Genomic DNA, 27540 nt, shown 5'->3' with positions numbered 1-27540 from the left:
AAATGTAGAAGATATGCAGATAAATATAAAAGAAAAGAACAAGATCGGCAATTTATTGATGAACCAAAAAAGCTTTATAGAGAATTGGGAAACAAGGCAAAAGGAATTGCAACACCACCCAAAAAAGAAGAAATAGATACATTTTGGAGAAAGATCTATGAAGATCCTGTGGAACACAACAAAGATGCTTAATGGATAGAGGAAATAAAAGAAAGAATAAGAAATTCAAATCTACAGGCTATGAAATGGGATGAAGTAATGGCCAGAGTGATTGAAAGAAAGTTAACAAGAGCTCCTAATTGGAAAACTCCGGGCCCAGATGCAGTACCTAAGTTCTGTCTAAAAGTACTAACATCTTTAAATGAAGATTTAGCCATGAGTAAGAACTATTTATATGCACACCTAGAACAGACACCAACCTGGTTAACAACAGTAAAACAATACACGTATTTAAGAGCAAACCTGCAAGCTATCCTAAAAACTAGTGTTGGATCGGTTGGACAGAAAAACAAGAAGGATGCTTCATACTTATCAAATGATTTATAAAAATTATTGTATACCAAGACTATATATTCCCTGTTCTGAAGGAGGCATAGGCCTCATCGAAATTGATTACATGCATGCATGATACAATAGGACTGCATACATATCTACTGACCTCACAAGACCTAAATGTAGTGAAAGTTTTTAAACATGAGGAGAATAAATCTAAGATGACTTTCCAGCTTAGTTTAGCAGAAGCATATCTGTGTCAAGCGGGAATGGAAATCAAACCTGAAGTAGATAATAAAAATGAGGCAGCAACTGAATGTGCCAAAAAACAAAAGAAAGAATATAAGGTGAAGATCAGATGAGAAGGCAAGAAATGTGGAAAATGCATAAATGTAGTTGCAAGTACAGAAAACTCTAGGAACAACCTCATGTTGGTCAGGATCAAATGCAGGAATAGTTAAGGAGAGGTGAATTTAAACCAAAAGATGAAAGGTTAATATCGACGGCCCAGGATAGTGGATTACGTACATGTTGGTTTACATGTGAGAGAAACAGACAAATGTAGGTTTTGTAAAACAGAACTGGAAACAGTCGCACATCTTGTTGCTGGTTGTGACATACCAATGGCAGAAGGACTATATACTGAAAGACATAATAATAATATGGTAAGCCTGTTGCATTGGGGATTGTGCAAACATTATAATACTGAAGTAGCTGAAAAACACTGGAAACATGAGCCACAAAGCATTATAGAAAATGATGAAGCTTATATCACATGGGAACACCCATTTCCAACAGTTCAAAAATAAATGTGAGAAAACCATAAATAGTAGCCCATGAAAAGAAAACAAAAGTAGCGTTGATCATTGAAATTGCTACACCCAGTGCTTATGGTATCTTATGTACAGAGAGACATAAAGTCGCAAAATACCAGGATTTGCAGGTAGAAACGAGGTCAGTGTGGAAGAAGGATACCCAGACAGTTTCAGTAGTAGTATGAACAATGGGTCTTAAAAACAAAAAATAATTTACAGTTGTACTTAGATATGCCATGGATACATGTAACTCTGTATGAATTGCAGGAGTCAATACTATTCACATTGCAGGTGCTGCAAAGAGCACTTCTGGCTAACATCAAAGACTGAAATGACTTAGGAATCGGGTCCATTCCTGTCATGGAATTAGAAACCCAAAAGACTTAGAGAAAATAAAAAAAGACCAAAATATTTAGTATATCTGAAAATTTCGGCTTTAAAATACCAAACACACACTTACCTTACCAATAATGCATTTGATCGCCTTATTTTGACATCAACATTCAACAATGAAACATTTAGACAATTCCCAATCCTTTCACTCTATGAAGAAGCTACAGATTATATGAATAAATATGTATGTGTATGTGTGTATATGTATATGTAATATGAAATTCGATGTTATGAGTTTTCAGTGTTTTGGGATTTCACTGTTATGGTCTCAGTGTTTTGAGTTTCGATGTTATGAGAATTAGATGTTTTGAAGGTGAACTATATATATATATATATATATATATATATATATATATATATATGTTTTTTTTGATAGATATACACATATCTTTTTATATGCTTATCTAAATATGTATATATGTGTGTATACGTGCACATGTATTATATATTTTACATGCATAATATAAATATGCATGCACATATTGCATATATATATATGTGTGTGTGTGTGTGTGTGTGTGTGTGTGTGTGTGTGTGTGTGTGTGTGTGTGTGTGTGTGTGTGCGTGTGTGTGAGTGTGTATAGGACCAGTTATGAAGCTATTATGATAAAACAACAGCAGTAAACAGGACAGAAACTCAATCCAATTTGAAATCCCAATGTGTATGTGATGAATGTGTGTTGCAGGGATTACTGCAGGTTGCCACTTTTATAGTATGTACAGTGCAGCACGTGTTGGAATCATAAACTGTGCTTGCATAGCAGTGCAGTTGATTCCATTTTGCTAGTGCAGTTCTGTAATTGGGATGTAACATACACAAAATCAAAATGTGGCTTCTGATCATAGCCAGCTTGAAATGTGGAGGTCAAGTATACAAAACAAGCAGTTATGATTGGAAACCGGACCATAATTCTTTGTAGTGCATAGAGCTTAGGCTGCTCCGATGTTCTACAGCTTGCAGAGAAAAAAAATATAAGAGCACAGAGCATGGTTCTCAGTCTTTCATCCTCAAAATGTGGAGCACATTCTCTCATAATGAGAAACAAGTGGGCAAAATATAGTGAGAAAAATATAGAACATTTTCTAACAGTTTACTAACAACTTTAACTAGGAAGATCAACATTCTTTTTGATGAACTAATGTGATTCAGTATTATTTATCATGGATATCAGTCATTATTAACACTGAATGTGTGACAGACCCTTTCAATGTGGAATTGTGAGGAACATGGTGTGTTTACATTCAGAATAAGGAACATGCACTTTAGAGGTATGCATGATGTTCATCATATTGATCACTGCTTAAGTAACCTTACCTATATGGGTTATATCCTGCCAAGGATATCACTGCCATCCAACTTCCAAAGCTTCAGGGCACCTTCCACACACCCAAACTGTCAATTAGCTTGAGCTGAGCTGATTAAAAGATAAGTTTGGGTGCAAAGCCCTTCAGAGCTTTACTACCTTTGAAGAGTATGCTCCTCAGAGGCTTTCGAGGATAAATGGCTTGTGCTTTCCTTTACTAGGTAGGTAAATTACCTTTGAGGAAAAAATTAAATTTTCTAAAGTTTATTGATGTTTTATTAGTTTCCTCTTCAGGAAAGTTATTTTAAAGCTAGGAGTGTTGTATTCTAATGGACTGTCTCAGGACTGTAACATACTTTTAAATAGAGCACTGATTTTTTCTGTCAGTTTAAAAGTAGTGTTAACTAACTGAAAACATACTTTCTGTGAATAGTGTTTATTTTTCCTTGATGAGGCTGGCATAGTGTTTGAAAGTGCTTTTTACCATATTTTGTTCTGTCAAAAAAAAAAAAAAAAGGTAACTTTTGTAAACTGGTAGCTTTGCTGGCATTTGCTAATTGCCTTCCCCAGAAAAGAGTTACCATTTTCTTTTTGAACATGGAAGAGACTACTGGTCCTGTGGTCGGTCCTTTTTACAGACACAAAAAGAAAAAGTTCAGAAAACAATTTTTGCTACCAAAGAAGGCTAGCAATTTGCCTCAGCTGCAGGTGGGTAACTCTGCTGTGGCTATTTGTAGTACCTCAGACCCTCAGACACTCATCCTTTACATCAGATCCCTTTGATGTAGCACCTACAGCTTCTATGGACTGGGGGTTAGCCACATCCTATTTGGTTGTTGGAATCTCCTCAGTGGGCAAGGGAGAGCAAATCTTGTCAGTCATAGGAGAGGGGAAAGAGAACAGGGAATGTTTTCCTGTTGTGTCAGAATGCTATTCCCATCCGTGGGGAAAGTAGCAGTTGCCATTAGTAACAGAATTGGCCTTATTTTTCCTGTCAAAAAGATACAGAAAGCTAAGCATATGTCTATTCCTCCTCAGATTTCTTTAGATAGGAGACGTTTACTGTGTCTGGCTCATTGTGTAATTCAGGCTACTGGCCATTCTTGTAAAGTAGCTTCTGGTAAAAGAAAGATACATTTTCTTTTTAGAATTCTGAATCTGAACAGGAAGATGCAGGGATGGATTCAGTGTTTTTTCCTCATATTTCTGATTCAGACTCAGATGAGTGCTTAGTTTCTGATTCTCCCTGTGGGGGTTCCTTATTCTTCTGAGACAATTGTTAGAATGTGCCAAAGTTATCAGTGGGAGAACACTGAGGTTTTTCAGTCCCACAGAAAATACTGTGTTTAGCAGAATGATTTTCCAAAACCTATACCCATTCCTTCTGTTTTGTCAGCTTAGAGACTGTGCATATAACTGCCTGCAAGTTTCTGTCTAGTTAGCCAGCTGCCTAAAAAGGCAGATAGGATGTATAAAATTAATCAGTCTTTTACATACTGGACATGGCACCTATGGCCTTAGTTGATCAAATTGCTGCACTTAGTGAATTCCAGTCTTACTCTTTCTGATAGGGATGGGAAAATTATTGATAGGTTTGGGGAAAAAGTGTACACTTCTGCAACTTTGGTTTTCAGAATTTTAAATTGTCATGTTCATATGCAACATTTGTTCTACCAAATGTGAAAGTATAAGAAATATGTAGCACAAACCAACTACAGAGCTGCCATGTAGCAGGTAAAGCAGCCAAACGAAGGATACTTCCAAATAACAATCAGGCAGAATGGTACTCAGCTTCAATCCAACTTAGACAGATTTTAAAGATCCACACAGGAGCACAAAGACCAGAATAAAACTCAGGTTTATTAAAACAAGAGGTGAGCGCTTTCGCTATGAGCTTCTTCAGACCTAATATTATTGATAGGTTTGGGGAAAAAGTGTACACTTCTGCAACTTTGGTTTTCAGAATTTTAAATTGTCAGGTTCATATGCAACATTTGTTCTACCAAATGTGAAAGTATAAGAAATGTTTTATCTACAGTTTCTTCTTGTGAGGAATCTACTTTAAATAACTTAATTTCTTCTTTTGCATACATCACTACTGACTGTAGTGTGTGTATGACTGTTGATACTTCTTCTAGGGCTATGGCCACTGGCCTGCATGGCTGCATTCTCAGAACCTTCTGGATAACATTAAAAATGAGATTTTAAATGATTCCTTTGATAGAGATTTAGTGTGTGGCCCTTCTGCTGCAGAGGTGATCAAAAAGTACAAGGAAAGGGGCAAGCTGATCCAAGGAATCTCTAAGATTTTTTAGCTCTCCTTTTACAAATATTTCCAAAGGATTTTCTTTTTCCTCTTTCATTTTTGACTGCAAAAAGAATAAACAGTCTCAGCAGAATTCAGGTTAACAGACATTTAAGAAGGAATGGCAAGGGAGTCCCAAAAAGAAGTCTCTAACCTCTCAGAAACAGACAGTCCAATATGTCTGAATGACTGTTGAAGAGACTTTGTCTAACGCCCCTAACCTAGCCCCATTTTTCTAACAGAATGTCTTAATCTTCATTTTTCTCTTTGGCAACAGATGGTTTCAGACAAATGGGCTCTGAATATCATTCATCAATATTACAGATGGCAGTGGGTGGAAATTCCTCCTTTCTAGGGAGTCATTCCTCATTCTCCAGATCAAATTAGTTTATTTCCACCTATTTTCATCACATGGTCTCACAAGGACTGATAGAACCAATTCCTCCTTCCCAAGTGGAGAAGGGATTTTATACAAGGATATTCATAGTGCCAAAAGTTATAAAATGCTTGGAGACAAATTCTGGATCTTTCTTTCCTAAACCTGCCATTGATAGTGCTCTAAATCAAAGTAATATCACTTCACAACCTGTTAGGTCTCTTCTCCATCTTTCAAATTTCCTGGTAACACTAGACTTATTTTGGACTATCCACTGTACCAATAGTGTTCACCAAGTGTCTAACTCCAGTTACAGTTTATTGCAGGACACAGACTATCCCCATTTTTCCATATTTAGATAGCTTGCTTAACTTTGCAGAGTCTTTCAAATCATCAGAAATCTCTCCGTTGGATAAGAGATTTCTTACCAAGCTGGGATTCCAAGAGAATAGCCAACTGTTTTGGGATGTCAACTAGACCCCTCAGTTCAAAAGAGCTTTTCTTCTGCAGGGAGAAAATATCCTTATTTAGATCTGTTTATAAGGTTTTCCACCCAGACTTCAGTCAATGTGAGAAAATAACTCAGGGTTTTGGGTCTTATGGCATCTATAATTCTTATGATACCCCTGACAAGACTCCACATGAGAAAGATACAGTCATATCTGAAATATCTTTGATTCTAGCATTAATACTCTTTATCTTTTCAAATCTGAGAACTTCTCCCTCCATGCTCCAAAGCAGTCAGTCACAAATGGCACCTTGGACTTTTCTTGTGAAGCAGTTTCAAGATGGATAAAAGTGCAGGGGTATGACACAATGGACAGATACAAGCACATAAATATCAAGGACGTGCTTGCCCTGATCAAAGTATTCAATTCTCTGAACCATCTTTGGCCCCTGGGACCTCTTCAAAGTGGTTTCAGACAATACCAGTCTTCTGGTACATCAACAAGAAAGAGGGAACCAGGTTGAATCCCCTTTGCAGACTAGCCTTGTTTGCTTGGGATATAGCTTCACAGTACAATCTCACTCTACAGGCATCATACATTCTGTCAGAGCAAAGCTGTGGGGCAGATGAGCTGAGATAGCAGACCCATACAAATGGAAATTAGATTAGAAGGTCTTCCATCATCTGAACTACAAGTTCCTCAAGTAGACCTTTTTGCCTCCTCTTTGAATAATCAACTAACAAGATCCTGTCAATAACTCTTTGCAAGAAGACCTAGAAGACAGATGCCTTTTCTTTTCATTGGAGATGTATGCTCCTGTTTGCTTTTTCTCCCTTTCCACTAAAATCCTGGATACATCTAAAGATTCAGAAGGAATCCCCCAAGATCATTGTGGTGACTATCTTCTGGTATAGGCAACTGTGGTACTCTCTTCTTTTGGAAATGGCCAGGGACAATTACCACAAGTTTCTTCACAGACTGGATCTACTCACACAAGAACATGGGTGTTTGATACACTCCTACATCAATTGTTTTCAATTGCTTGCCTGGATGATAAGGTCTTAATTCCTTTTAGGCACCTGTTTACTGAGGATGTGCAGCAGGTACTAATGGAGGCAAGACATCCTGCTACTAGAAAATCATACATATTGGCAAAGGTTTTCTAGTTGGTGCCCACAACATAACCAGCACCCATTCAGGGCTAGTTGTTCTCTGGTTTAACAATATTTGTGTGAGTTGCTATCCTATGGCGGCCTCTCTTATTCCTTTATCAGGTTTAATACATCAGCCATTTTACCATGTCTGCCCATAGACCCTATCCTTTCAAGACAGACTCACGTCATAATGTTTTTGAAGGGGGTTTTGCATAAGGAGCCGTCAAGTACACCGGTGGTACCTCCTTGGGATCTTAATTTTGTGTTAGAAAAACTAACACTTGCTCCATTTGAACCAGCTGATCTGGCTGGCTCGAGGTTCTTAACATAGAAAACAGTTTTACTGATTGCTCTCACCTTTGCAAGAAGGGTATCTGAGTTGCAAGTTCTTATGGTGAGTCAATCCAACCTCACTTTCTTCAGGAACAGGATTTCCTTGAGAACTAATCCTTTGATTCCAATAGTGTTATCCAAGTTTTCTTTAAGCCAAACTATCCATCTCCACATTTTCTTTACTGAGTCTAAAAATGAGGGTGAAAGGATACTCCATACCTTGGATGTCCACAGAAAACTCAGGTACTGTCTTGACAGAACTATATCTCACAGCTCTTCAGATCAATTGTTTATTTCTTGTGAAGGTAAGAGGATGGGAAACCCTGTGTCAAAAGAGGCTATTTCCAAATGTTTCTCTAGGGCTATTACCTATTGTTATACTCACCATAACAAATCTATTCCAGGCAAGGTCAGTACCTTTCTACCAGGCCTTGGCTTCATCTATGGCTTTTTGGAAAGGGTTGGATTCTAGAAGCTGCTACTTGGTCCTCTTTGCAAACTTTTGCAAATCACTATAAGCTTGATTCCTACTCTAGGTCCAGATCAAGCTTTACTAGGACCATTCTTCAGGAGTTCCTTGACTCATCTCCTTCCACCTCCCAAATGTAGTTAGCTATGGTAATGTATCCATATCGCTAAGGCTACTGCAGCAGTGATCAATACAATGAACGTAGTACAGTTGTGTAAGATGAACTTAACATAACAGTAGATGTTCCCTCTACCCCCACCCCTGCTTTCTGATGTGTTTTCTATGCCAGGGTGTGGACATTTATATTTTATTGAGCCTAGTCATTTCAGGGCTCAGCCTTCCCCTTTCTGCTGGCTGGAAATCTCTGAAGGGCTTCACACCCAAACTTGTCTTTTATTCAGCTCAGTTTGAGCTGCTTGACAGTTTGGCCACATGGAACATGCCCTGAAGCTTTGAAAGTTGACTGACAATTATATCCTTGGAAGAATATAATCTATATAAAAATGTCAGGTGAAACACATCAGATAATCTAACTTCCGTATATACCATACAGAAAAAGCTGTCTAAAAAAGCTTACATTTAATGAAAAAATGCAAAGTAATACAGCTTGAAGACATAATTATGGAAAGGAGACACAGACTCAGAGGGGAAAACAGTAGCAAAAGAAAATTGCAAAGGGATTGGTAGCAACCATATCAGATGATCAGATCACAACTACAAACTCAAAGCATTTGTGCTTCCAACATACCAACCTTCTACCTTCATTGGTGTAAAGGAATAAAGAATTGACTATGACCATAGTTTAGTACACCTGTACTCACATAGTAAAACATTAATAAATACATCAAGACCAGAACTATGGTTTACTATACCTTTGCTTATATAGTAAAATGTTAATAAATACACAAAGGTCAGTGCTATGGTTCAGTATCCTTGTACTAATATAGTAAGGCATTAATAAATGCAATGAAGATCTGAATTGTGAATTGTTATGCCTGTACTCACAGAGCAAAACATTAATAAATAAATGAAGAACAGAGTCATGGTTCAGCATGCCTTTATTTACATACTGAAGCATTAATAAACAAATTAAAAAAAAGACCAGGGCTGTGGTTTAGTATACCATTACTTGCATTGTAAAATATTAATAAAAAATGTGAATACCAGAGTTGTAGTTCAGTATACCTGTAGAAGTCTTTACTTGCATGGTAAAATATTACCAAATAGAAAAATGAAAGCAATAAGAAATGGAGAGTAGTATTGTTGGAACTGAAGTCATCCTCAGTTCTTGTTGAGTACCTTCATGTGGTGGACCATGTTTTTAGAAAATCTCACAAAGACAACATTAATATAGAGACTGTATAGTATATATCATGGAGAAAGGTAGGTTATGAAAAAAAAAAAGAAGCCTAGATGTATAGGACCCAGGATGAAAGGTGCCCAGTCCTGGTATACTGAATGGTACAAGACTGGTAAAAAAGGCAGTGTAAAATTCTCAAGACATGGAAACATTCCTATCACAAGGATAGACCAAGCTCTGAGGGAGGATGCCCTCCCCTGGGGTAGAATGAAGAAGTAGTCCTTAAAAAAAAAGCTGACAGGCCAAAAAAAAGAAGCAAAGAGATGACAAAGTGGACTATTGAGGATAAGGAAGAGGTTCTGTATTGTTATTATTATTATATAAGAAGCCCAGAATTTCCATATAGAGGATATTTAGAAAAATTAAGACAGGAATTTGAAGAAAGAAAAATACTTGCCCAAGAAAAGCCTTCAAAAATTACAAATAAAAATGTCTATTCCTTAATGCAATAGATACATAAAAAACATTATATAGGTGAAGAAACACTGGGCTGCCTGGAAAAAAGTGACAAAGGAAGAGATAAAATAAAATATAAAGAACAAAACTCAAGAGTTTTTTTAAAGTATAAAACAACTACATGGACAGTAGAAAGAAAATGATATATTGTATGGTGCAATATTTATGCAAATAACAAAGCTCATCTAATTAGTATAAAAATGCAGCTCCAAAAATATTTAAAGAGATGTACAGGTAAAGACACTCAGATATGGAAAATTTCACAATACAAAAAATAAGATCACAAAGGGGAATGAAGAAAGGAAAATCAGTGAAGTAGAAGTTAAATAAAAACTGAAGTGATGGATCATCTGTGAAATGAAGAGTTTAGTGTGAAAACTCCAGCACACGCAGTGTTGCAACATGATAGACCAGTAGGTTCCAGATAAAGGAGCAGTGGATGCAGTGGGATGCATGAGAAGAGGATGGGCCACAGGGCAATGTTTTGGAACTTCCTGTAGGAATCTTGTGTGAAAGTCCAGTTAAGGTTGCCCAGCAAATGAAGGAGCGGGAAATGGTGGCAATTCTGACATGTAGTGTTGCAGGTAGATGGATAAATGAGTCTTCATATGATGGAGCAGCTGATGAAGCAGGATGCATCTCAAGAGGATATGAAACAGGAAGATGTTCTGGAACTTTCTGTAGAACACTCACAGAAAACAGGGAGCAAAGAAGATGCTCTCAGTACTGAAGAAAATGATTCAAAGAAGACCTGATGTTTTGGTAGAGCTGGATAGACATATTAAGGTAGATGAAATAAATAGATTGCAGAAAGTAAGTAAGACCAACATTGTTAGAAAATTAGTAAAACAAATCAACACATGACTCAGTAGTAATTATTCCACCACCAACAGGATAGTCCAGGAATGAAAAATGCAGGACAATAACAGCTTCCAGTAGTTTAATAAAACACAGCAACATTAACAAGATTGAGCGCTTTTGTATAAAAATATACTTCATCAGAATCTGTTACAAAAGCACAAACACCAAGTTTAAATACCCCTCCCTATAATCACATGACAGTTTGCATCATCAATGTACTCACTTGTAAAAAAAGCATGCCTTAAAGCAATAACATGTTACAGGTTAAGACTTAAAAAAATATTATGTTATCCATTAGTTTACAAGTATAAAATGAAAATAAAATTAATCCTTGCCCGACAAAAAAGTTTTGCTTTATATATATATATATATATATATATATATATATATATATATATATATATATAGTCTGTTGAAATACACAGAAAAACAGCACCTGGCTACACAGTGTAAGATGTAAGTTTTAAAACACAAGCTATAGACACCCATTCATTGAGACCAGGGGGATTAGTAGCATTTAATCTAAACTGCCAACGCAGTTCCCTTTCTTCCAATTTATCCTCCCATGGTCACCCTCTAAGGTCTTGTAACACTTGTTCCAAAACAGGACTCAGTAGTATTAAGAGAAATTCATATAACATAACAGAAATAGATAGGATATATTTCTATGGAGCTAAACTAATAATGGATAAAGTGTTACCACAAAAAATATAGCAGAACAAAAGAAAGGACATGAATATGTAGAATGTACCATGGCAGCATCAGATAGAGAACACTATAAAGCAGTGTAGACAAGAAGTTTCACTGTCAGAAGAATACAAAAAAGGGAACAGCTCATCAAAAATAGAAAAATAGACAAGTAAAAGCAAAAAAGGAAAAGTACAAGATAAGCAATTCATTGATGACACAAAAAGGTTTCATAAAGAATTTGAAAAAAGGAAGAAGAATACAAGCACCACCAAAAATGAAGAAATCCATATATTATGGGGTAGTATTTATGAAGACCCTGTTAAACATAACATAGATACTGAATGGATAGATGAATTAAAAGAAACAGTACAGAAATCCAATGTTGAGGATATGAAATGGGATAAAGTAACGGCTAGTGAAACTGAGACAAAATTAAGAAAAGGTCCTAAATGGAAAAATATGGGCCCAAATACAGTACCTAACTTCTGTTTAAAGAATTATCACTTTTCCACAAAGATTTTGCCCCGAGTTAGAATTTCTTATATGTGCATCTCAAACAGACACCAAATTGGTTAACAACAGCAAAAATGATAATCATCCTTAAGAATGAGCCTGTAAGACATCCTAAGATGTGTAGACTAATAGTATACCTTCTGACAATATACAAATTATATACTGTAAGTGATGCAGAGTTTAATGTCATTTAGAAAAAAAATCAGTTATGGCAATAGTAATAGTACAAGGTAATGAAAGAGAGTCATATGGAACAAAGGCTCATTTGTTGTTAAACAAATAGTAAAGTCAAACAGAAGCACAAACCAGTCCAAAAAACAAACATAGCCCAAGTGAAGCAGCTAGAGTGGACCCACCACCAAAAATGGATGACTCAGTAGTAAAAATCACAAAACCACTTTAATCGAATCAGTACATAAATCCAGGAACAAAATGGATAAGCGCTTTTGTCTAGATAATTTAGACTTCATCAGACAACAGTTAAAGCATAGATACTTCCTTTTATACAAACCAAACAGGAAGTGACATAATTCAAAGTTGATTAGGGCAGATAAATGACTTTACATTAAATATTCATGAGATGAATAAATTAAAATGAAATCCTAAATAAAGCAACAAACTGCAAGACACAAACCCCTACAGCAGTATAAATACAAGTTAAATGCATTAAATAAAAAATGAAATTACAAATTTATAAAAAGACTGATGGTATATAATAGAATAAAAAAAAATTAAAACCATGTAAAATAACAATATGATGTCTGTGTATGTACCATGGTATATTAAACAGTAATTATTTGGAAGGTCATATTACATCTCCAATGTCTTTAATTTCAGTAAGGAGCTGATTGAAATATTTTTGTTTAAGCCTGGCCATTTCCCTGCATTCAGGTGTAGCTGACAATATAATTCTCTTTTTTCCAACAATAGTGACCATGTTCCTCCTCTAACGTCAGTGTTGATACTGTCTATAACGAAGAATAAAAATTTGTGATTATTGTTCTCCATTATATGCTTACTTAGTGCATTGGTGTCTTTAGTATTTTTAATATCATATAAATGTTCATATTTGCATTTTTTCAGCTTCCGGTCAGTCTTGCCAACATAGAAACAAGAACAGACAGTGCTCATAGCACAGTATACTACTTTCTCAGAACAACAGTTGTATTTCTGCCTGATCTTAATTTCCACATTGTTGACACAAAATATATTACCTTCTTTTACAAATTTACAGTAGTTGCATCTACCACACTTATTCATGGAACCAGGTTTTTGGTGAAAGAATAGGCTCCTAGTTTCAAAAATGTTCTTTAAATTTCTTTTTTTATACACAATAGTAGGTTATGAGCCTATTACAGATCTAATATTCTTTTCATGTTTAAGAATGCACCAGTGTTTCAATAAAATATCCTTTAAAATAAAACCCTCATTAGTAAAAACAGTAATAAATGAGGTTTTAAAATCTCTTTCTTCCACTATACTAGTGTCATGAATGTTGGATGAAGGTGAGGTAATGAATGTACTCTCACCAAAAAGTAAGGGGAGGTAAAAAAACTCTCTCCTTTTTGTTAACAACCTCAATGATAATGTTAATAATAAATTTGTGAGGGTAACCTTTTCTTAGAAACATTTCTTTCAGCATGTCACATTCATTCAGAAATTCATCCATTAAAGACACCATACCTGCTGCACGCACAAATTGGCCTTTAACAATAGCCTTCTTTTGTTTCATAGGGTGGGTGCTAGAATAATGTAGTAGAGAGTTTGAATAAGTATTTTTTCTAAAAATCTTTGAGACAAAATTCTTATCTTGATAGTCCTTGAGTAAAAGGATATCAAGGAAAGAAATCATATTAAAATCACTGGTGTGTGTAAACTTTAAGAAATCAGTGGTGGTTCCAATATATGCAATAAAATCATTAACAAGTTCGTTAGGTCCATTCCATAAAATAAACATGTGAGCCAAAAACCTGTTATAAAACTTAATATATCCAAAATGCTTTGAGGGGAACAAGAATTTTTTCTCCCATTGTTTTACCACAATGTTGGCATATAGCCCACCACATGATGACCCCATGGCCACTCCCTCTTGCTGTAAATATATATCCTTATTTATAAGTATAAAATTATTTTTGAGAACCATTTCCATCAAGTGTACATAAACCAGAACATCAATGTGTGCTATACCTTTCTCATAAAGGTATTCTCTGAACCAGTCAAACCCTGTATTGTGGGGTATTAGTGAGTATAAATCCTTGATGTCAATGGTTATGAACATATAGGTATCTTTAAAAGGTATTTTATCAATTGCTTCTAAAAAACTCCATGAGTCCTTACAAATGTGTGTTTCATCGAGTATATGCTGTTTTCACTTGTTGTCCAAATATTTTGCCAAGGGGTGAGTGATAGAACCTTTGGAATCAACTATGGGGGCGCATGGGTGGTTGTGTGAGATCACTGTGTAATTTTGATAGTCCAAACATTACAGATAATCTGCGATAGGGGAATGATAGGTAATTAAGGGTATCAATAGTAATTGATCATTCAATGAAAAGATCTTGTAGTTCATTTCTTATTTTCTTATATGACACATTTAACTCATTTAGAGAAGCTTTTGAGTATGCTTTTCCTTCTAAAATAAATAACATCTTCTTATTATAATCATTGTAGTTCATTAGAACTACCCCTCCCCCCTTGTCAGGTTTCATAATTCTAGTTGCATCTGCAAAAACCTTTATTTCATCAATTAACTTTTTTTTATTTATATTAGAGTTCCTATTTAAGAACTTGGAATTACGTATGTTAAGTTCACAAATGTTCTTGAATAATTGAACCACAGGGTGGAGTGGAGGTTGTAAGTGCTCGATATAGCCAAAGGATTGACGAAAGAAGCAGAAAGGGAATTATTAAATTTAGTTAATGTGTGTAAATTCTTAGATCCATTAAGGTACTGGCAATGTCCAGGAATTGTGAGGGCACAAAGGTGAACCCTTTGGCAAACAGATCCAAATGTTCTGGCCTAATTTCATTACTGGAAAAATTATATACATTAAAATCACCCAAGGTGTTAGTGACAATATGATAGAGTGGCAGTGGAAGATCCAGAATTAGTTCTGGTATATCCAACAACATGTTGGAACTATCAGGTGTAGATACAAGTAACTCCTGATGTTCCAGTTCTGTAACCTCCTCCCACCCCTGTTCATTATCCATACCCTGTTCCACTGGTTCTGGGTGTTCACAGGAGCCATCTCCCAGTTGTTGTTCACAGGTGGGCCCTTGTTTCTCAGATGCTCTGAGCTTCTTAGAGGTGGAAATTCCTGTGGGTCTAAAAAAACCTGCCCAGAAGTAATGGGTGTTGTGTCATTACTATCGTTTTCATTAGTATTGTTGACAGAATAAGAGTTGTTAAATTTGTTACCCCATTCTTGTGATGGCGCAGGTCTGGGGTATGCCATACCTTTGCCATAATCATTTCTGTCTCTAGTCAGTTTTTTCACCTTTCTAGCTTTTATGGAACCCACAAGTTGGTCAATACTCTTGAATATTCTCAAATGCTCAAATTTAAACTTGTCATAATGTAAATGCCCACAAATACTTTTATCCAAATCAGAAACAGAGGAAATCAAGTCATTAATTAACAAATCATTATGTTTGACTATTAATCACGTGTCCCGTGTTTGTCAAACATAACCACTAGCTCTTTAAACAATTCAGAATTATGTTGTAAGCCACTAGGATAGCGCCACATTCTCATACCTTTTGGAACTATATTTACCTTCATACAGTCAATGAAATATGCATTATCAAGTTGCAAATGCTTAATTTTAGATAATGTATAATCAAATCTTTCAAACAAAGTTGGTAAATCACTGTTACCATTAGTTGTTAAAAGTCCTTCAGTCTCACAAAGGGAAATACTCTCTGTAAAGCAGGCACAGTTTCTGCCCTCAAAGCTGTTTCTCCTGTGTGTTCCACTTGTTGTGTGCATTGTCCACAAGGTGAATGAAAAAAGACTGCCAAATCCACTGAAACCAGAAGGAGACCATTAGATGCATGCTGCTGTTCATTATTTTCCAAGTTAGTCACTCAAAGCAGACCACAAGCTCGTAGAAGCCGTTTCAGTTCCACTAGAAGCAGGAAAATGTGGTCTGACATCAGAAGGGGGTGTGTCAAGTAAAGCATTCACTTTATGTGAAAGAGTCTACACTACAGAATTTAAAGTAAGCACAGTTTGCTTCAAAGCCTCAATGTCCGAGTTCTGTGAACTAGTTGGGCTGATGAATCCCTGTTATCTTCACTGGCCATGACAAACTAATAGCAAAGTCAAACAAAAGCACAAACCAGTCCAAAAAAAACAAAAGTAACTCAAGTGAATTAGCTAGATTGGACACACTCATCAAAAATGGATGACTCAGTAGTAAATATCACAAAAACACTTTAATCATATCAGTACAAAATCCAGGAACAAAATGGATAAGCACTTTCATCTAGATAATTTAGACTTCATCAGACAACAGTTAACGCATATATACTTCCTTTTATACAAACCAAACAGGAAGTGACATAATTCAAAATTGATTAGGGCAGATAAATGACTTTACATTAAATATTCATGAGATGAATAAATGAAAATGAAATCCTAAGTAAAGCAAAAGACTGCAAGACACAAAACCCCCACAGCAGTATAAATACAAGTTAAATGCATTAAATAAAAAAATGAAATTACAAATTTATAAAAAGACTGATGGTATATAATAAATAGAATAAAAAACATTTAAAACCATGTAAAATAACAATATAATGTGTGTGTGTGTACCATGGTATATTAAACAGTAATTATTTGGGAGGTCATATTACCTCTCCAATGCTTTTAATTTCAGTAAAGAGCTGATTGAAATATTTTCGTTTAAGCCTGGCCAGTTCCCTGCATTCAGGTGTAGCTGCCAATATAATTCTCTTTTTTTTCCAACAATAGTGACCATGTTCCTCCTCTAACATCAGTGTTGATACTGTCTATAATGAAGGATAAAAATGTGTGATTGTTGTTGCAAAAAAAGAATTATGATTGAGGTTGCCAATAAAAGGGAGAGAGATTTTTATCTCCCCTTACTTTCTGGTGATAGTACATCCATTATCTCACCTTTATCCAACATTCATGACACTAGCATAGTGGAAGAAAGTAGATATTTTAAAACCTCATTTATTACTGTTTTTACTGATGCAAGTTTCATTTTAAAGCATATTTTATTGAAAAACTGGTCCATTCTTAATCATGAAAAGAATATTAGATCTGTGATAAGCTCACAACCTACTATTTTGTATAAAACAGGAAAGAATTTAAAGAACATTTTTGAAACTAGGAGCCTGCTCTTTTATCAAAAACCTGATTCCATGAATAAGTGTGGTAGATGCAACTACTGTAAATTTGTAAAAGAAGGTAATATATTTTGTGTCAACAACGTGGAAATTAAGATCAAGAAGAAATACAACTGTTGTTCTGAGAAAGTAGTATATTGTGCTATGTGTACTGTCTGTTCGTGTTTCTATGTTGGCAAGACTGACAGGAAGCTGAAGAACCACATCTATGAACATTTATATGATATTAAAAATACTAAAGACACAAATGCACTAAGTAAGCATATAATGGAGAACAACAATCACAAATTTTTATTCTTTATTATAGACAGTATCAACGCTGATGTTAGAGGAGGAGCATGGTTACTATTGTTGGAAAAAAAGAGAATTATATTGTCAGCTACACCTGAATGCAGGGAACTGGCTAGGCTTAAACGAAAACATTTCAATCAGCTCCTTACTGAAACTAAAGGCATTGGAGAGGTAATATGACCTCCCAAATAATTACTGTTTAATGTGCCATGGTACACACACACAGTGATCATGTTGTTATTTTACATGGTTTTAAATGTTTTTTATTCTATTTATTATATACCATCAGTCTTTTTATAAATTTGTAATTTCATTTTTTATGTAATGCATTTAACTTGTATTTATACTGCTGTGGGGGTTTTGTGTCTTGCAGTCTGTTGCTTTATTTAGGATTGCATTTTAATTTATTCATCTCATGAATATTTAATGTAAAGTCATTTATCTGCCCTAATCAACTTTGAATTATGTCACTTCCAGTTTGGTTTGTATAAAAGTAAGTATCTATGCTTTAACTGTTGTCTGATGAAGTCTAAATTATCTAGACAAAAGTGCTTATCCATTTTGTTCCTGGATTTATGTACTGATTCGATTAAAGTGGCTTTGTGATTTATACTACTGAGTCATCCATTTTTGGTGAGTGGGTCCAATCCAGCTGCTTCACTTGGGGTACTTTTGTCTTTTGTTGTTAAATAGCATTGTAAAAATGGGAAGAATTTAAGTGTAGTGCAGATAAATTACAAACAATCATTTCACAGCATCCAACATTCATGGATAAAGTAATGCATACAGATTTATAAGATACACCCCACATTGATCAGTTGCATTGCAGTGACCATGAAATAGTGCCAAATCACTTTGCAGCTGAGCCATGACAAAGGGAACATTATTATCCCAGAGATAAAAATTCGGTGTGGGATATTCCGGCGTCACTCTTTGTCTCTTTGTCATCACTGCTATTTTGTCTTGACCGTAACCCACTAAGGTGTTTACATAACAGATTAGGCTATGCTTACAGTTTAGCTCTCAGAATCTAATCATGTTTAAAGACCTCTCAATTATTTTTTGTGAATGACTTAAAATTGTATAGTTCATCAAATTAGGAGATAAAAGGACAACTACAGATTGTTAAAACTTTTTCAGATGATATAATAATAAAAATTTAGTCTTGATAAATGGGTGAAACACATTTAGAAATAGAATAATGTTTGCAAAAGGAAAGCTGCATCTACAGCACCAAGGAAATAGCAACCTGGGACAGGAATCCGATATAAAGAACTTGAGCAGGATGTAGTATATAATTGGAATAAAGGAAGGGTTGGCAATAAAACATGAACAAATGGGAAAAAACTGAGTAAGGAATACTTCAGAAGACTAAATCCAATATTTAAAACTGCCTTGCTATTATAAAGTCCAAGCCATCAATCAATTTGCTCTTCCTGTTCTAACTAAAAGCTTTGGGGTGATTGAATGACCCCAAAAGGTATTGAATCAATTGGACATGAAAACAAGAAAAATATTTCATGCTTATCAAATGATATGTAAAAATCAGTGTATATCAAGATCAAGATTATATATTCCTTGCCCTGAAGGAGGTATGGGCCTCTTCAAAATTAATTACATATATAGAGCTCCAGTCGTGGGACTGCATGCATATCTGCTGAACTCATCTAATCCAATCATACTGAATGTTTTAAAACATAAGGAGAAAAAATCTAATATGACGTATATGGTTAGTTTACCTGAAGCATTTTGGAATAAAGTCAGAATTAAATCAAACTAGAAGTAGACAAAAATCAGACAGAACCGAATCTGCCAAAAAACAAAATAAAGAATATAACAGAAAGGATCAGACAAGAAGAGAAAAAAATAGAAAGTCCAGAAATATAGTGGCTAGTACAGAGATCCTTTGAAACAACCTCATATTGACCAAGATTTGATGCAGGAAAGGCTAATAATGGTGGCCCAGGATATTGGACTACATACATTTTGCTTTACAATGTCCATTGAACATGTTAGAGAAAAGACAAATGAAAGTTCTGTAAAACAGAACTAGAAACAGTTGCACATCTCATTGCCAGGTATGATATGCACATGACAAAGGGTCTGTATCATGAAAGGCACAATAATGTGGCAAGTCTTCTGCAATGGGAATTGTGTAAAGACTACAATACAGCCATAGCTGAGAAGCATTGGAAACACAAACCAGAAAACATTATAAGAAATGCTGAAATTTATATCGCATGGGATCACCCATTATCAGCAGATGAAAAATAGATGCAAGAAAACTAGATATAGTAGTCAGTGAATAAAAGACAAGAGTAGCATTGATCATTAAAATTGCTATACCCAGAGATTACAGTGTCTTACATAAGGAGAGACACGGAGTCATAAAATGCAAGAATATGCAAGTAGAAATGAGAGCAATATGGAATACTGATACCTAGCCAGTTCCAATAGTAGCAGGAACAACAGGTCTAATAAAAATAGAATGTACAATTGTACTTGTATAGATTATATTTAACCCAGTATGAGTTACAAAAGGAGGCAATTTTGGTCATATTGTAGGTGCTGAGAAGAGCACACTTAGCTAACATCAAAGGATGAAACATTACTGATTTCACAAACTCTAATCATGCTTTGAATTAGGAATGGGGTCCATACCCATCATGGTATTAGAAACCCAAAACACTTGGAGAAATTAAACCAAATAAAATAATAATTAATAAATGAAAACCAGACCCCTGGTTCAATATGCACATTACATGAAGACCAGAGCTGTGTTGCAATGTACTTTTAATTACATAGCAAAACATTAATGATATACAGAGACCAGAAACCATGCTTCAGTGTGCATTTAATAGTAAAACATTACAAATACTGTACATAAATATCAGACCTATGCTTCACTATACTTTCACTTACATATAAAGCACTAATAAATATACAAAAACAGAGCCGTTGTTCAGTACGTCTGTGTATACATTAATAAATACATTTAGAACAATATTGTAATTCAGTATGCCTGTAATTACATAATAAAACATTAATTCATACACAAAAAGTAAAGCTGTGGTTTAGTATGCCTTTACATATACACTGTGGCAGACTATCAGTTATGGCTCTACTTGAAAATCTATTTCCTTTTCTTGACCTCCTCAAATTCCTGCTTTTTATGCTTGCTCCACTGCTCCTTTTCCTAGGGCTGTCCTTCCCATCTTGTCTCATGTTTCTGCTTCTTCAATTCTAAGGCTGCCATTTTTGCTGGCTCCTTCAGTAGTTGTTAACTCTGTATTCAGGATTCCTACCTGCCACCATCTTAACATTCTCAATCCCCAGCAAATCTATATCTCCCTCCTCTTTGCATTCATATTCTTTTACTGTAAACTGTTTCCATTTTTAATGTAATTACTCAAAATTCCACATGGTACAGACTCTTACAAGCCACTGTACACAGATTGTAGGAAAAACTCTCAAAACCAATGAATTCCTTTGAATTGCCATATATATTTTTTTAATTTCAGACAACATATCTGTGGAGTGCTAATCAGAATCAGGCTTTCAAAAAAGCAAGATAGCTATTCTTTACATGATGTTACTTACCAAAGAAGTACCGACTTTCTGACCTGCTAAAACAGGTCATGGCATCAACAGGTGGAGATGGCCACTAAAATCAATACTCCTCCTAACTAGAATGCAAACTAAAAGTTGCTCTGCTGTAACTTTTAGCATCACACCACTTTAAAGACATGTCTGATAAACATCTTAAATGATATAGTGGGTAACTGGGGTACAAAAGTACTTGAGCCTCTGTTTTGCATTCCAGATAATTTAGTTCACAATGTACTTACATTTTAAGTATTTCAAATAAACAATTTTTCACAGAGCAAGATCTGCAATGTTCTCCTGGGGCAGACCTGCTAAGTTTCATTCCTCTGCCCTACCACTAATTCCCACACACCCCTTTATTTCTCATTTAAACATTATAAGTCACAACTCTCCCTCCCCAATTCTAAATCAAAACACTTCTCTATTCAAACTTCCCAAATATTAATCTGTAAGTTCACAAGATGTCCTTTTTATTCATTACTGCCTGATAGCCTTAACTATATGGGCTGTATCCTGCATAGTATATAATAGCTGGCCAGCTTCAAAAGCTTCAGACCACCTTCCACATGCCTAAACCATTAGTCAACTCAAGCTGAGGTGACTAAAAAGTCAGGTTTGGGCACCAAACTCAGAGCTTTTCTGTATTGGCTTTTGAGGATTGAGGTTGGCTAACACTGTTTTATTGCTGTACAGATAAGTAGCCTTCAGGGAAAACCATTCCACATCACTTTTTAACTTGTTTTGAGTAATGTTTTTGACAGAAACAAGTAATTTTAAGCTAGGCAGAGCTATTGCCTTTGACTGTCTTGTGACAAAACCAAAAAGAAAAAAGTCAGTGCTACCCAGTCCATGGATGAGGAGAACCAAATAACTAAACTAAAGTTGAATTGTCTGTGGTCAAGGGTGGTGTGTTCACATATCATCAGCTGCCTTGAGGAGGTTCTTCATTTTACATTAGGAGTATTGTTGTGCCTGACTCAGTTTTTGCCTGTTGTCCTGAGTTTCCTGTCAGAGGTGGCTTAGGTTTAGTCTTTTAGTTGCTCCAGAATGAGTCTGCAAGGGTTTTTATTTTCTCAGTCCTTTTTCTGGTTGGTTGTCTTGTTGAGCTGGAAGAATTACTATGAAAACTCTAGTCAAGCTAATGAAAGATATCAGATAAAGCTGAACTTTCAGCATTAATTCAAAGAGAAATACAATCTACTGTCAGTTATTTTGAATCAAAAGGTTTTTAGTAGGCATATGAGTGCTGCTTAGACAAATAAGCATACGCTGAATTGTCACAGATATTTATTGCCAAGTTGATGGGCTGAATTATGTGTTAGATAGTACCTCTATCTGTTAGATAAATCCCCGGTAGTGTAGTAGGTGTGTCTTAGTTGGTTGAGGGGTGGATACTAGTTTTTTATAGGTGTTTTTTTAAAGTGAAACAAAAGAATAAAAAAAATCAAAGAATTATACTGACATATAAAACTTATAGAAAATCAAGTTTATACAAATTTTTATACTTTTTAAACACCTTTTAAAACTTTTATCAGCAAAAACATATTTTGAATCATATTTTATGTATGGAAGTCATCAACAATGAATGCAATGCAGCAGCAAAGCTTTCAAAGCAAAGTCGTTCTGTGCCATTCTCAAAAATTCAGATCCCAGTTACAATCTGAACTTTGCAGTTGAGTCTTAAAAAGCAAGCAACTGACCAACACAGCTTGTAATCTGGATCATTAATGTCCCTGAGTAGCAAACACATTTCATATGCTTTTAGTTATGTTGTAGTGCTTAGGAATCCCTTGGGAGTCTTTTCTATGTTAGGGGAGAATCATCTCACTCTGTGGCACTATCAAGTTTATTCTTCTTCGGACCCACCTGATGGAGCCTTAAAGAAGAATGTGGTCCAAAGAGGAAGTGTTACTACTAACTAGTGTTCCTGAAATAAAATATCTAGTATTGTGACAGAATATATTTATTTAATTTTTCCTTTGTTGACTGTGTTAGTCCCATTAGGCTAGTAGCTTCTTTTCAGGGGGACACCCAAGGTGGTGTTTAGGCTACTATGGGAAATTTGGTCAGGACATTGGGTAACTTCCCCTACTCTTGGCAGTAGTGGGAAGCATTTGTGTGTGACAAAACAGACTTCTTGTTCCAGGCATGGAGGTGGCCTAGAGAAAACATGACTGATTCAGCTTGTGCTGAATCTGTAATGAAAATTACTGAAAATGTAGTCAAAGTGGTAGAATTGCTACCAGACATTTTGTTTCTGATGATGTGGGTGCAGAAAAATAGTGAGCTAGAGAAAAAGGAGATTGTGAAGGAAAAGTAGTCTGTAGCTGAAACAGAGATGGATTCAGAGGAAAACTTTCAGAGTAGATTGTTTGAAGGAGACAGTTACCTCTGAAATTGCATAACTGCAGCCCCCCCCCATTGAGGGATGAAATGGTAAACTAAAGTGAGCTAGAAAATGGATCAGAAATTTCATGGAGTGACATCATAGGAAAAATAGAGGAAGAAAAAGGAGAAGAAGAGACTGTGCCAAAAAAGTTCCAGAGACAAAAACTTATGCACAAACTGTTGGAGAAGGAACAAAGAAGAAAGAAGAAATGAAAAAAAAAAAGTGTACAGTACATGTGAGCAGTAAAAAAGTAAAAAGTTTGGACAGGTATCCGGTTTGGAACTCTGTCATAGCACCTCTAGGTGTCAAAGCAAAAGAGGTAAGATAATTTATTTTAATTAATAAAACGACTTTTTGTGACTTTATATTTGAGACTGGACAGGCCATGGAAAAAAATTTGGGTGCATATGAACAAAGAAAAATATTTATGTATGGTCAAAATATTTGGTGCAAGCTTTTTTTACAGACAAAAAGAAGAAGAATGATCAAGTTTAGAAGTGAAGTTGAAGCAAAAGAAATGAAAGAACATTTGTTAACTATATGTAAAGAAGTAATGTACACTATAAAAAATATATGATGAAAGAGGACTGGGGGATGGGAATGTGGTAATAGTGAAAATGGAAAATGATGTTATGCATGTACCTAGCATTATCAATGTTCATGGTAATAGGGGTTTTGTGAAACACAGGGGTCAACCAAAGACTTATTAGGTATGGGAAAAAATATCATTTAATCAATGAATGTGATAAAAACATGGTATTTATGCACTAAAACAGGGCATAATGCAAAAAATGTGATTTAAAGTGCAACAAATGTGACAATACTGGTCATTCATAGGTAGAATGTGAAATGAATGTGCAAGAACATGAAAATGAAGTTATACGGGAGAAAGAGATACAAGTATGTGTTATACAAGAACATGTACTAAAAGATGTGACTGATAAAGAGGTTGTACATGAAGTTAAAGAAAGTAACAAGGGAAAAGAAACAGAGGAGACAAGTGAGGAAGAAGCTGATTGGTGCACAGTAAGAAATAAAAAGAACTTGATAGGGAAAAGAGTTGAAGAAAGAAAAAGAACATTCAAAAATATAATGGTTAGAGAAAATAAGAAAGGAAAGAAATAAACATTTTATTATACTATTCTTAAAAGCTAAAAATGTTAGCATTAAATGTGAACAGTATGAAAAATCTTAAGAGGAGAATAGATACATTACAATGGTGTGCTGTAGTAGATGCACATATTATTGTTTTAGAAGATGTCAGATTATTAACAGAGGAAGAAAGAACACAAACTGAAAAACTTTGGAATGGTGCAGCAGTTTGGAACATAGGGAAAGAAATGTGCTTGAGTACATGTAAATTATGTCAGGAAAACATTAAAATATTAGCTGTAACCATAGTGAAACTAGGATGAATTACAGTAATAGACTTGAGACTTGAGATGTGTATAGAATTATAGCTTTATATGCATATGTAACAAAAATAGAGAGAAAGGATGTTTAAACATATTCTTGAATATGGTTGTGTAAATATGGACATTATATTGGTGGGTTATTTTAATTGTAATTTAGGAAAAAAAGAGCAACTGTGATGTTAAAATGGTTAAAGAAATTATGAGAAGTGGAAAGTTAAGTGTATGGGAAAATAACCACTAGACCTGCAAAAGGAATGAAATTAGGACAGAAATTGATTTTTTTTAATATTTGATAGTTTAAAAGTTAAAAAATGAATTATGTATGCTGAATTTTCAGATCATGTGGCTATATGGGTTAAAGTACAGTAAAATGAAGAATATATAAGAATAGGGAAGGAAATAAAGAGAATTAATGAAAAAGAATTAGATTTAGAAGAGAAAAAAGAACTTATGGAATTGTGGAAAAATCATATTAATATGAAAGAGCTTTATAAAAATTGGACTGGTTGGTGGCTTAAATTTAAAAAGATATAAAGAAAAGTGTTTTTAGAATGTATAAGGAAGAAAAGAAGACAAGATAAAGTGAGATATAAGATATTAAGTCAAGAAACATCAGAGATGTATTAGAGAAGAAAATTTCCTTTTATGAAAAAGAAAGAGAAATAAATAAAAGAGAATCAAGTTAATATTAACTACTTGTTATATAAACAAAAATACTCTCTGGGATTCAAGAAGCTTGGCGCAAGGATGGTTTTAGCCTTGCACCGAGCGTCCTCACTACAGATGGTGCAGCAGCGCCCTGAGGGCGTGCCGCTGCACCTCAACGTGCACAGGAAATGTGCGCGAGTGAAGGGGGCATGTACAAGTGCTCTACGGAGGCGTAAACATGCCCCGACACTTGCAAAACCTATTATGTCTACTAGTACAGCCTGCCCCTAATAGTAAGTCAGTAATTCAGTCTCCGTGGATACCGAAATGTATGCTAAGCATACAAGAGTGTCCACGAACAGTGAAATAAAATCAAAGTAGTAAACACACAAGCACTTAGTGGAATGTTGAGCCTTGTCCCTAGAGCTTTCACAATTACATTCACAATTCACAATTTTCACATTCCCTGTGTCCCTATTATATATTTGAATTGCTGCAATATCGAAAGTGTAAGCAAAGAGCAGCGTGTTTGCGCGTCGCTGTCCTCCGCCAAGCGTAGCTTACACATCATATTCATTCAAATAGAGAAAAACATGCAGAATCAACATAAATGTCAATAGTGTAGTGTTTAGAGCACTGCCTAACAAACAGGCATTCATGGTTCGAGCCCAACAATAGCACATATCATTTTCCATGTGGAATGAATGTCGTTTTGCCGTAAAACTGACAAAAGAATATCGCATGAGATATTTAACTTAAATATGATTCAAGCAAAATGGCATTGTCATAATGAATAAGGTACTAGTAAGCAGGTGCAAGCACAAATAAGCAGCAGTGAACACATATAAGTAAAAGCAAAAAGTAGTCACTACGAACCAAACAAATAAATAATCCAAGAAGAATGAGCCTGAGGACCAGCGAAGCAATAATACACCTCTTTATTTATTGACACAGCAATATGAAATGATCCAAACCACACAAATGAAAACTAATCTAATAAGAAAAGATTAAGTGCTTTCATCCACTGAATCGTGGACTTCCTCAGAATCAAATACACTAATTGAATGATTCATTTTAAAGCCTTTTTGGCACCAACTTCTTGTGAAATTTAAAGACATATTCATCATACTTTTTTAAAAAAACATATTACCTTACTGTAACATTACATAGTTCCAGAAATACACTGGTGTGCAGTGATAACCAAACAAACATTGCCTATATTAAAATACATATTTTGAAATGCCTTTAAATAATAACCTAACAACCTTATTATGGATATGTTGATTTAAAACATCAAAAAATAAAATATAATATAATATGTTAAAACCAGGCATATAAAATTCCATTAGTTTTTGTAGCCGTATACATGGGCTGAATACATAGGTGCACATGTGCATAATAATGTATAAATATATATGTATGTAAATAAAATGTAATAAAACCTAGATGTATAAATACTATATAATGTTAGATAAATATATAAATAAATACATTAATACATTCAATTTATATAATACCTTCTGACCTATTCTATGTAAATTAATATGATAAAAAGTAAAATTGTAAATTATGAAATTGTAAAGTTATAAAATAAAATATAATTTATGATGACATATAATATAATATGTAATATATAGTATGATATGGTTTTATGGCAGTTTTATGAACATATTACTCCATGTCCTAATATAAGTGGAAGATTCATAATCATGATAAAATATGAAAAAAACATGAAAAAACATGAAAAACGTGAATAGTTGTCAGTATTGTAAAGTCATTAATGAAGATGAAAATATGGTCCTGGACAATATAAATAGGACTAAAGTAACGTTCATTAGTGGC

The sequence above is a fragment of the Protopterus annectens genome, chromosome 2.part2, assembly GCF_019279795.1.
Source record: "Protopterus annectens isolate FY-2018-M chromosome 2.part2, PAN1.0, whole genome shotgun sequence".
NCBI classification, from domain to species: Eukaryota; Metazoa; Chordata; order Ceratodontiformes; family Protopteridae; genus Protopterus; species Protopterus annectens.
Note: the sequence above shows the minus strand (reverse complement) of the source record.